Genomic DNA, 11,505 nt, shown 5'->3' with positions numbered 1-11,505 from the left:
TTTATTTATTCATTTATTTTTGAGATGGAGTTTCCCTCTTGTGCAATGGCGTGATCTCAGCTCACCGCAACCTCCGCCTCCTGGGTTCAAGCCATTCTCCTGTCTCAGCCTCCCGAGTAGCTGAGATTACAGGCATGTGCCACCATACCCAGCTAATATTATATTTTTAGTAGAGACGGGGTTTCTCCATGTTGGTCAGGTACAAACTCCTGACCTCATGTGATCCGCCCACCTTCGCCTCCCAGAGTGCTGAGATTACAGGCATGAGCCACCATGCCTGGCCATAAAAAGAATTCTTACACCTTAATCACCTGACCAAGCAATTTCACTCTTAGGTATATGCAAGAGATATAAAAACATGTATTAATGAAAAAACTACTCATAATGGCATTATCCATAATAGCTAAAAGGTGGAAACAACCACATGTTCATCAACTGATGAAAGGATAAACAAAGTGTACTATATCCATAACAGAATATTATTGGGCAATAAAAGGAAATGGGCCGGGCACGGTGGCTCAAGCCTGTAATCCCAGCACTTTGGGAGGCCGAGGCGGGTGGATCACGATGTCAAGAGATCCGAGACCATCCTGGTCATCATGGTGAAACCCCGTCTCTACTAAAAATACAAAAAATCAGCTGGGCATGGTGACGCGTGCCTGTAATCCCAGCTACTCAGGAGGCTGAGGCAGGAGAATTGCCTGAACCCAGGAGGCGGAGGTTGTGGTGAGCCGAGATCGCGCCATTAAACACCAACCTAGGAAACATGAGTGAAACCCCGTCTCAAAAAAAAAAAAAAAAATCACGAAAACAATGTTTTAATAAAGTTTATGAATTTGTGTTGAGCTGTATTCGAAGCTGTCCTGGGCCACAGGTTGGAAACGCCTGATGTAAAGCATTTGATTTTTATTAAAAAGTTTTTAAATAAGAAGCAGCCCTAGAGGACTCTATTATAGACATTCAAAGTATTGATATTTTGGGGGCACAATTTCAACCAACTTTAAATTATTTCATTCTATAAATATGTGTTGAGTAAATACCAAGTATAAGACCCCCTAGAGGTACAGATGGCTGTGGCCATCTAAACCATTTTACTCTTAACTTTTTTAGTGTCATGGACCCCTTTGTCCATTTAGTGAAATCTATTGATCGCTTTTTAAAATCCTTTAAACATTTAAAGTACAGTACATTGAATTACAAAAAAGATCCAATAATACTGAAACAGTTATAAAAATTTGATATAGAAATATATGTGCTTTTTTAACGAATAAGATCTAGCAGTGGCCCTATTCAACATAGTAATGTGGTGAGCATAAATATTTCAAGTTACCTGCAACAATTGTAATGCGATATGAATATATCAGTTCAATTGTGACAGTCACATTTATTGCTAACATTATTGTGATTTGTTGGCTGTGTTTAAATTTTATTAGAAATTATTAAAAATAGAGGCCAGGCATGGTGGCTCATAACAATCCCAGCACTTTGGGAGGCCAAAGTGAGTGGATCATTTGAGCCCAGGAATTTGAGACCAGCCTGGCCAACATGATGAGACCATGTCTCTACTAAAAATTTAAAAATTAGCCTGGCGTGGTGGTAGGAGAATCACTTGAACCAGGGAGGCAAAGATGGCTATGACTGAACATCACACCACTGCACTCCAGCCTGGGCAACAGAGCCAGACCCTGTCTCAAAAGAAAAGAAAGATGTAGCAGACCCCTTTAATTCATCTATAAGCTCCTAATTAAGAACCCTGGTTAAAAATGTAGGAGCTTGTCCTTTGCACGGCTGTATCCAAAGCCTGATTGAAATCAGGAAGACACCTAAGCAATGAAAAACTTGTGATGCCTTACCCTATATAATTTAAAATCAAAACATTTACACTATAAGGTGAATTTAAGGAAGATCTCATTTTTCTCATGGTGAAGACTACGAGACTTTTTCAAAATTACTCAATTTCCAATTTGTTTCATCAGGGATGAGGGTGGGAGAGGATGTAGCTCTTTTTAAAATTTCTGAATGTATAGGTTTTAATATCCAAGCCTGACTATATCCACTACACTTGGTACACAATAGAACAAATGAGTGAACATCTTCAGTGAGTTCAAAATTTTAGAAACAAATTCATCAAGGGACAACATGAAAAATGAAATGCCATGTATACAGTTAAACGCTGTTTATTCAGTAAATGAGCAGATTGGAGGGATTATTTGTAACCTAAATAATGTCCATTGTAGATAGAATTATATAATTCAGTGATTGAATTTTTGTCTGTATTCTTCACTGCATCTGTTGTATTCCCAAAGCCTAGGAAATGCACGTGTTCAAATATGTAATAGTTTAACAGCTTTATAGGTAAGCTATAGTTTATGCTGCAATAATTGTGTCTGCTTTGCCATCGCATCTTTTCTGCTCTACCCTTCAAGAAAAACATTTCAAGATTTTTGTGTTTTGTAGTGGTGATTTATAGCTAATAGAGTTTTCTAATGCCTCTTCCCCCCACCTCATCAATAGATACGTTTTCACATAACTTTTTTAGAAGGAAATAGAACAGTTTAGGCAAAAACACTGTTTGGACTGAGAAAGGGCTAATAAAGAGATATTTCCCAGCCCTTCTGATCCACAAAGGTAGCACCAGACCAATATCTCTATATTAGTGCATGATACAGATAATTTCAGTTCTGACTCAGCAGTCATGTTTGTCAATCCATAACTTGAAAAAGTTAAAATAGGACTTCATTTTACAGATAAGGAAATTTAGTACCTGAGGAAAAAAAAGCTGGCCTGATATGTATTGATGTGAAGCCATTTATAAACTACTTATTTTACTTACTGTGAACATTCATCACTTCATTGCATAACTTGTTTGATCATAGTACGCTGCCCCAGACCCTATTCCGGACATTCCGTAATACACAGTATATGAGCTTTATTGCCATCCTCAACTCCAAAGATTTATGAATTCTGGATCACACCTGCTCCCAAGTGTTTAGGATAATGAACTGTTGACCTGTCATTTCCTTTCCAGAACAGTCATCTAGGCCAATTAATGCTTAGACTATAAATACATTGATGATATGTCCCAGACTTCAGTGAACAGTTTTAATTCCAAATATTTTTTTTTAACTTGCAGTTTTCATGCAGGTTACATGGCCCAATTTTATGTTTTTGATAATTATTAATGAACTGCATAACCGCTGAACCTTGAAAAGGTAGAACTTACTAATTGTAGGTTAATGAGTAAAGTTAGAAAACCACCTTTAAAATTTACAACAGACTGTTCCTGGTGGCTCACACCTGTAATCCTAGCACTTTGGGAAGCCAAGGCAGGAGGATTGCTTAAGCCTAGAAGCCTGTGACCTGCTTAGGCAACATAGGGAGACCTTATCTCGACAATAAATTTTTTAATTAGCTGGGTATGGTGGCACATGCCTGCAGTCCTAGCTACTGGGGAGGCTGAGGTGGGAGGATCACTTGAGCCCAAGAGGTTTGAGGCTGCAGTAAGCCATAATCATGCCATGGCACTCCAGTCTGGGCTACAGAGCAAGACCCTGTCTCTCAAAATTAAAAAAAAAATTCATGGTGCTCCCCAAAATCTGATTATAACATCTAGGAAACAACTTGATTTTACCTTCTCTCCTTTTAGCACAATGCTGCAAAATGACTGGTTCATAAACCACTAAGCTGCCTTGGCAGCCACATGTTATTGTTACCAGTAAGTAGTATGATATTTTATTCTGCCTGTCACATACACAGTAGGCATTCAGTAACTGTTTAATAGATAAATAGGTTGTTAAATTATAAGACCCTAATGGATTGCTTAGTCCTTTAACAATGAACTTACATGCCCCCACTTACTCAAGTCTTTTGTGACAGATTTTGCGCTAGCAAAGTGCAGTTTCAGAAAATCAAGGAACGTTTCTTGATGAAATCCTACCTTGCCTCAACAGGAGACTGAATTGGAGTCCTCGATTCTCAATACATAAGAACTAGTCTATGAAAGCATCAGGAGAGAGGACCGTAGTATTTGAGAATAAAACATGTATTGATAGTTGGGCTTTATGTCATCAAGTAGTTAATGCTGTGACCATAAAGCCATTACTGTAGCACTTAAGTTTATCTTCTGAAGGAAGCCTGTGAAATAGCTCCAGAAAGCCTTGGGAATTTTTTCTGTTTGTTTTTTTTGTTTGTTTGCTTGCTTGTCTTTTGGCGGGAGTTGGGGGTTGGGGTTGGTTGGTTGGTTTGTTTTTTGAGATGGAGTCTTGCTCTGTCGCTCAGGCTAGAGTGCAGTGGTAGGATCTCGGCTCACTACAACTTCCGCTTCCCAGATTCAAGTGATTCTCCTGCCTCAGCCTCCAGAATAATCGGGACTACAGGCATACACAACCATACCCATCTAATTTTTGTATTTTTGGTAGAGACGGGGTTTCTTCATGTTGGCCAGGCTGGTCTTGAACTCCTGGTCTCAAGTGATCCGCCTACCTTGGCCTCCCAAAGTGCTGGCCACTGCACCCGGCCAGACTTGTTTTATAGTGAAATAAATTGTTTTAGCACTTTATTCTTTATGATAATAGATTCCAATAATATGCAGTCTTGTCAAAGGCTGTTTTTATCCTCTGTTTCTTTAAAAATAAAGTACAATTAGAACATTTTCAGATAGCCTATATTCATCTAACCTATTTTCCTGTCACCCAGTAAGGTTTTCTATCATTGGCACAAGTCTATGAAAGGACAGTAAAGGGTCTCCTGTTATGCACCTTACCACTAATGTTTGTAATAATATGTTAAGATAAATTGTTTCCATGTAATCGGACTACATTCAGTCTTTCTCTACTGTCTGTCCTCTATTTACCCACCCTTGTTCATGTCCTACTAATTATATTCAGAGTACATGACCACTAAGTTGAAAGTTCTTCTAAAAGCAGGAGCTCAACCATATTCGTATTCAGTGCTTAAAACAGGGCTTTTGTTTCTTCAGCAAATATTCATTAGGTATCCACTAGGTGTCAGATAATATACAAGGTAAATTCTGGGGATACCAAGATAATAAACAGACATGCCAATATGAATCTGACAGTTTTGGCAGGGAGAGTTGAAATCGACCTGCAAGCCAAAAAAGCTGCAGTAGAATAATATAAGTATTGTAATGGCAATAAAATACCAGAACTATTAATTTTATATTTAGTAATCATGCAATATCAATTAAATGGGTCAAATGGATATGTTGGCATGGATGACATGTAACTGAAAAAACACTTAAGAACTGTATAGAAATTGAATAAGATATAAGAGTAATATTAGTAGGAAGGGGAGAGAATACTTGATTCCAGGTAAACTATCAAGCAGGATGCTTTTTGAGCACAGCCCTGGAGTAAAATCTCTAACGTTTGAAAACAGTCACATTTTTGTTCTTATGTAATCATTTTTATTTTTATTTATTGTTTTGGCTCTAGTTCCTCTATGTTAAAATTTTAGTGTCAGTCTTAATTCTAAGTTATCTTCCCTAGACCTTACTCCCTGATTTTCTCATTTTCATTTGCCCAAATAAGTGCCAGTCTTATCCTTGAGTAGAATAGTGGATTTCCCAGCTTACGAGGACTAAAAAGTCATTTCCAAAAACATCTCCCCAATAAATCTGCCTCAGTGACTAAATTTCTAGCATCAGAATATCATTCTTAGTACAGTGATTTGATCTTTACAAATTACATGGATGTATAAAATTATCTCATGTACCCAAGATTATGTACATCTATTTTGTGTCAAAAAAATAATTTTGTATGCTTTTTTCTCCTGTTAAAAGAAAAATCTTTTTTTTCTTTTTGGAGACAAGTTCTGGCTCTGTCACCTAGGCTGGAGTGCAGTGGTGCAATCTCGGCTCACTGCAACCTCCGCCTCCCAGGCTGAAGTTGTCCTCCAGCCTCAGCCTCCTGAGTAGCTGGGACTACAGATGCGTGCCACCATGCCTTCCTGATTTTAGTAGAGACAGGATTTTGCCATGTTGCCCAGGCTAGTCTCAAACTCCTGAGCTCCAGCAGTCCTGCCTCAGCTTCCCAAAGTGCTGGGATTACAGGTGTGAGCCACTACACCCGACCGGTTCTTTAGAAAACCAGTATTGCATTGTGATTACCGCTGGGCAGGAAAACTAAGGGACATCAGCAGACTATGCAATTACTTTTCTCCTCTTTTAAAAACGTCTTGTTAAGGCCGGCGCGGTGGCTCAAGCCTGTAATCCCAGCACTTTGGAAGGCCAAGGCGGGTGGATCACAAGGCCAAGAGATCAAGATCATCCTGGTCAACATGGTGAAAACCCCGTCTCTACTAAAAATACAAAAAATCAGCTGGGCATGGTGGCGTGTGCCTGTAATCCCAGCTACTCAGGAGGCTGAGGCAGGAGAATTGCCTGAACCCAGGAGGCGGAGGTTGCAGAGAGCTGAGATCGCGCCATTGCACTCCAGCCTGGGCAACAAGAGTGAAACTCCGTCTCAAAAAAAGAAAAGAAAAAAAAAGTCTTGTTAATTTTTAAATTTACATACAGTAAGATTCATTCTTTTTGGTATACAATATATGAGTTTTGACAAAGGCATAGGATCATATAACCACCACCATAATCGAGATACAAAATAATTATGTCACCTCAAAAAAATCCTTTTGAGCCGTCTTATTTATAATTTTTGTGATTAAAAATGGTTTTTTATTTTTCAAAAAGTAACATCTGGACCGGATGTGGTGGCTCATGCTTGCAGTCCGAACACAGGAGTTCGAGACCAGCTTGCCAACATGGTGAAACCCTGTCTCTAGCAAAAATACAAAGTAATTAGCCGGGCATGTTGGAATACACCTGGCATGTGACTGTAATCCCAGCTACTAGGGAGGGTGAGGCAGGAGAATCGCTTGAACCTGGGAGGTGGGGATTGCAGGTAGCCAAGATCGCACGACTACACTCCATCCTGGGCTACAGAGTGAGACTCTTAAAAGAAAAAAAAAGTTTGAATGTGTCATGTACAGTTATTCCTTATTCAAAAAGTATGCCCTTTTGGGTTGAGATCATGCCTTTTCTAATAAGCTTATAGAAATATAAGCAAGGAAATGCTAAATTATACTATTATTAATCGTTAGTATCTTGGCTGGTAATTTAAACTGTTGAAGAGAATTAGTACTCCACCTGGCATTGTGGCATAAGCCAGTAGTCCCAGCTACTCAGGAGAAAGGCCTGAGCTCAGGAGTTCAAGACCAGACTGAGCACATAGCAAGACCTTGTCTCAAAATATAAAGAAAAAGAATTGGACTCAGAACGAAGGTAAAGGATGTGTGTGTTTGGTTAGAGTATGGGAATGAAGGCTTAGGGAAGAGATTAGGGCCTGAGGTGGAACACTGTGCAGTGTGCATGGAAGGAGAGATACGGGTAGTGTGTTCTGAGTAATAGAAGAGACCTGGATTCTCAAAGATAGGGAACACTAAAGAAAGAGATGAGTCTGAAGAGGGGTGACGTTCATGTAAAAAATGATCTATCTTAATTGGGAGCTACCAACCTGGGATTCTGTACTGAACTGAAACAGAATAAGTAACTTATTCCTAAAAGGTCACTCCCCTAGCCAGGTTCGGTGGCTCACGCCTGTAATCCCAGCACATTAGGAGGCCAAGGTGAGTGAATCACCTGAAGTCAGGAGTTCAAGACCAGCCTGACCAATATGGTGAAACCTTGTCTCTACTAAAAATAAATTAGCTGGGCATAGTGGCAGGCATCTCTAATCCCAGCTACCTGGGAGGCTGAGGCAGGAGAATTGCTTGAACCCAGGAGGCAGAGGTTGCAGTGAGCCAAGATCCCACCATTATACTCCAGCCTGGGTGACAAGAGCAAAATATTTGTCCCCCAACCCTACTAAAAAAAGAAAGTCACTCCCTTTCTGGGCCTCAATTTCATAATTATAAAATAGTGAAGTTGGACTGAGCATATGCCAAGGTCCACTTGAGAGTTCTCCAGCTAGAGGCAAAACCCTTGTGTGTATGTGTTAGTTTTTTCCCCCCTAAGGTTTTTTCCTCTAGTTTTAACTAGAGAGATACATTTGGGATATCAATAACCAAATTCTAGTAAGCATTATGGTCTCTTCAGATTTCATGTAATTTTATGTCAGAAGCTGTATAGCAAAGTTAAGGCTGATCTGAATTGAGTTCAAGTGGATATAGCTGTGTGACCCTCAGTCTTTTCCTATATAGAATGACTTTTGTACTCTAAAATTCCTTGTAGTTTTCACAATATATGATTATGAAACCTATGAAAACTTACCAGTGTTTTTGCTATTCTCACTTCCTTTGAGTCTGCAGCTGCTATTCTTCTGATTTGATTTTTTGTTTTTTTTTTATTAGCCACTATTCATTCAGTACCTTCTATATGCCAAAACTTTTGATATTTAACCTACATTATTTAAGAACTTTTGTACTGCTACTGTACTTTATAGGTGTATGGATATGGTAAAATCACACCATGCCTCCTACTCTGACTCTGGATAATGTATTTCTACAACAGGATCTCATTTCAATAAAAATTAAAAGAAACACTAGGGAGAGAAAGAAGGGAAGAAGAAAAGTGTGGTTCTAAATTAATAAGTGAAAGGAAAGAAACTAACATTTGAGGATCTGCTATGTGTTAGATACTTTATAACATGGTATCTTCTGCTTTACTAGTCAAAAAATAACATGGTATCTTCTTTAGATCATTGAGATAAGCAGGTAGGAAGACATCACAAAGGGAGTCTGCTTGTATCGTTAAGAAGAAAAAGAAAATTTCTTCATGACATAAATCACTGAAATTATTCAGAATATTTGTTTTGCATGTTATCCTCCATTATGAGGACAAAGACAGCATAGTATCTCTATGTAGCAAGTGTTTCGTGAATGTTTATTGAATAAGTAGGGAATTTTCTCATGTATATAGTAGTGTTTCTTAATGTTTTGGATCCATGGACCTACAAAAATTGTATAAAAGCTATGGCGCTTCTTCTCCGATAAAACACCAAATGGCGGATGACGCCGGTGCAGGGGGAGCGGGGTGAGGCGGCAGGGGCCGGAGGCCCCGGGGGCCCTGGGATGGGGAATAGCAGTGGCTTCCGCGGAGGTTTCGGCAGTGGTATCCCGGGCGGGGTCGCGGAGCTCGCGGAGGCAAAGCAGAAATTAAGGAGTGGATGCCTGTCACCAAGTTGGGCTGCCTGGTCAAAGACATGAAGATTAAATCTCTGGGGGAGACCTGTCTCTTCTCTCTGCCCATTAAGGAATCTGAGATCACTGACTTTTTCCTGGGGGCCTCTCTCAAGGATAAGGTTTTGAAGATTATGCCAGTGCAGAAGCAGACCCGTGCTGGCCAGCGCACCAGATTCAAGGTGTTTGTTGCTATTGGGGACTACAATGGTCACGTCGGTCTGGGTGTTAAGTGTTCCAAGGAGGTGGCCACTGCCATCCGTGCGGCCATCATCCTGGCCAAGCTCTCCATTGTCCCCGTGCGCAGAGGCTACTGGGGGAACAAGATCGGCAAGACCCACACTGTCCCTTGCAAGGTGACAGGCTGCTGTGTCTCTGTGCTGGTGCGCCTCATCCCTGCGCCCAGGGGCACTGGCATCGTCTCAGCACCTGTGCCTAAGAAACTGCTCATGATGGCTGGTATCAATGACTGCTACACCTCAGCTAGGGGCTGCACTGCCACCTTGGGCAACTTCACCAAGGCCACGTTTGATGCCATTTCTAAGACTTACAGCTACATGACCCCCTATCTCTGGAAGGAGACTGTATTCACCAAGTCTCCCTATCAGGAATTCAAGGACCACCTCATCAAGACCCACACCAGAGTCTCCGTGCAGAGGACCCAAGCTCCAGCTGTGGCTACAACATAGGGTTTTTATACAAGAAAAATAAAGTGAATTAACATTGCAAAAAAAAAAAAAAAAAAAAAAAAAAAAAAAAAAAAAAAAAAAAAAAAAAAAAAGCTATGGCTACAGCCAGGATGTTACCTCCATCCCCTGCCACATACAAAAGGAAACAGCCAAGTCCCTCTCCTCACTCTATCCGTTACCACATCTATATTTGTGTAAAACCCATGATTTAAAAATGTTTGCAACCCCTCTGTAATCCATTCACATGACCTAAGAACAGCCCTGGAAACATCTCTAGGTATCCAGGTAGACTGAAGCATAGTACCATTCATTTATAGTGCTATATGGTGCTGCCATGCTTTATTGGTGCTTTATAGACAAGAAAATCACACCATGCCTCCTGACCATTAACAAATGGTCATGTTCAGTCTTCCATTTTATGAGTGGAAATTGCATCCAATTTATTTTTAGTTTCATTAATATGTACTGCAACCAAAAGATCAGCATTATGTACCTTTATCTTTTTGAGTTTTTTGAAGTATAAATTATGCAATTTTACAGATACAGAAATTACTTTATGGGTAGCATATGTCTGGCTTTCTAGGTGGAATGATTCCTATTTCTTTTTGTACCTCTCCCCATTCAGAAAGTCACTTTGAGGCCAAGCGTGGTGGCTCAAGCCTGTAATCCCAGCATGTTAGGAGGACAGGGCAGGCGGATCACCCGCCTGGAGTTGTAGACCAGCCTGGCCAACATGTTGAAACCCCATCTCTACTAAAAACACAAAAATTAGCCTGGCGTGGTGGCACACACCTGTAATTCCTGCTGCTTGGGAAGCTGAGGCACGAGTTGAACTCAGCAGGCAGAGGTTACAGTGAGCCAAGGTTGCAGTGAGCCAAGATTGCACCACTGCATTCTAGTGTGAGCGACAGAATGAGACTCCGTCTCAAGAAAAAAAAAAACAACTCATTTGGAACTTTGATAGGCCATTGTCCTCATATGTGAAATTTTATCTGGATAGAAGAAGATGAGGAAAAAATTCGTATCTTTTAGTGGAGGAGAATGACATGTAAAACAAATATTCTAAAATACCTAGTCCTTACCTTGTTGTAGAATCTTTAGGACCTAATATAGCATAACCAGAACAGCTATTTGGATGCTTACCTAATCTCTAATACTGGTTTCCCTTTTATATATGACTGCAAAACTGGCCGTCACCTAGGTTTATGATGGAAGAAACTCCAGTTGTTTACTATTATTATAAAGTGGGAAACAGGGAGGTCATTGATGAAATGGATTGATGTTTTGAGGAGTTACTATACACTAAGGGCTCTTAAATTTTTACATAAACTTTCTGGACAGAGAGTAACAGATTCTCCAGTGTTCACTTGCCGCAAGCCATACCATTTATAGCTAACATTTGAATGCTTACTGTGACCAACGGCACTGTTCCAAGGGCATTACGTGCATATAATTCATATTTCTCATTTAGTCTTTATAACAACTCCTTAAAATATTGTTAATATGGCCAGGTGTGATGGCTCACGTCTGTAATCCCAACACTTTGGGAGGCCGAGGCAGGCGGATCACAAGGTCAGGAGTTCAAGACCAGCCTGGCCAATGTGATGAAACCCTGTCTCTTAAA

At 40.2% G+C, this 11,505-nt stretch overlaps 1 long non-coding RNA gene and 1 pseudogene across 2 annotated transcripts in view; both read left to right on the top strand.

Annotated features, from left to right (window-relative positions):
- Nucleotides 1-4,055, top strand: part of LOC108315564 — a 12,891-nt gene extending 8,836 nt beyond the window's left edge. The window contains exons 2-3 of the long non-coding RNA XR_001829988.2: nucleotides 3,647-3,715; nucleotides 3,951-4,055. This is a non-coding gene — a long non-coding RNA (uncharacterized LOC108315564). The remainder of the gene's footprint in view (nucleotides 1-3,646; nucleotides 3,716-3,950) is intronic.
- Nucleotides 4,056-9,006: 4,951 nt separating this feature from the next.
- Nucleotides 9,007-9,932, top strand: LOC108315563 (annotated as a pseudogene). The gene has a single exon (XR_001829986.2). The product of XR_001829986.2 is annotated as a 40S ribosomal protein S2-like (transcript).
- The last annotated feature ends 1,573 nt before the right edge of the window (nucleotides 9,933-11,505 follow it).

The sequence above is a fragment of the Cebus imitator genome, unplaced genomic scaffold, assembly GCF_001604975.1.
Source record: "Cebus imitator isolate Cc_AM_T3 unplaced genomic scaffold, Cebus_imitator-1.0 Scaffold174, whole genome shotgun sequence".
NCBI classification, from domain to species: Eukaryota; Metazoa; Chordata; class Mammalia; order Primates; family Cebidae; genus Cebus; species Cebus imitator.
Note: the sequence above shows the minus strand (reverse complement) of the source record. Positions and strands in the feature narration are given on the sequence as shown.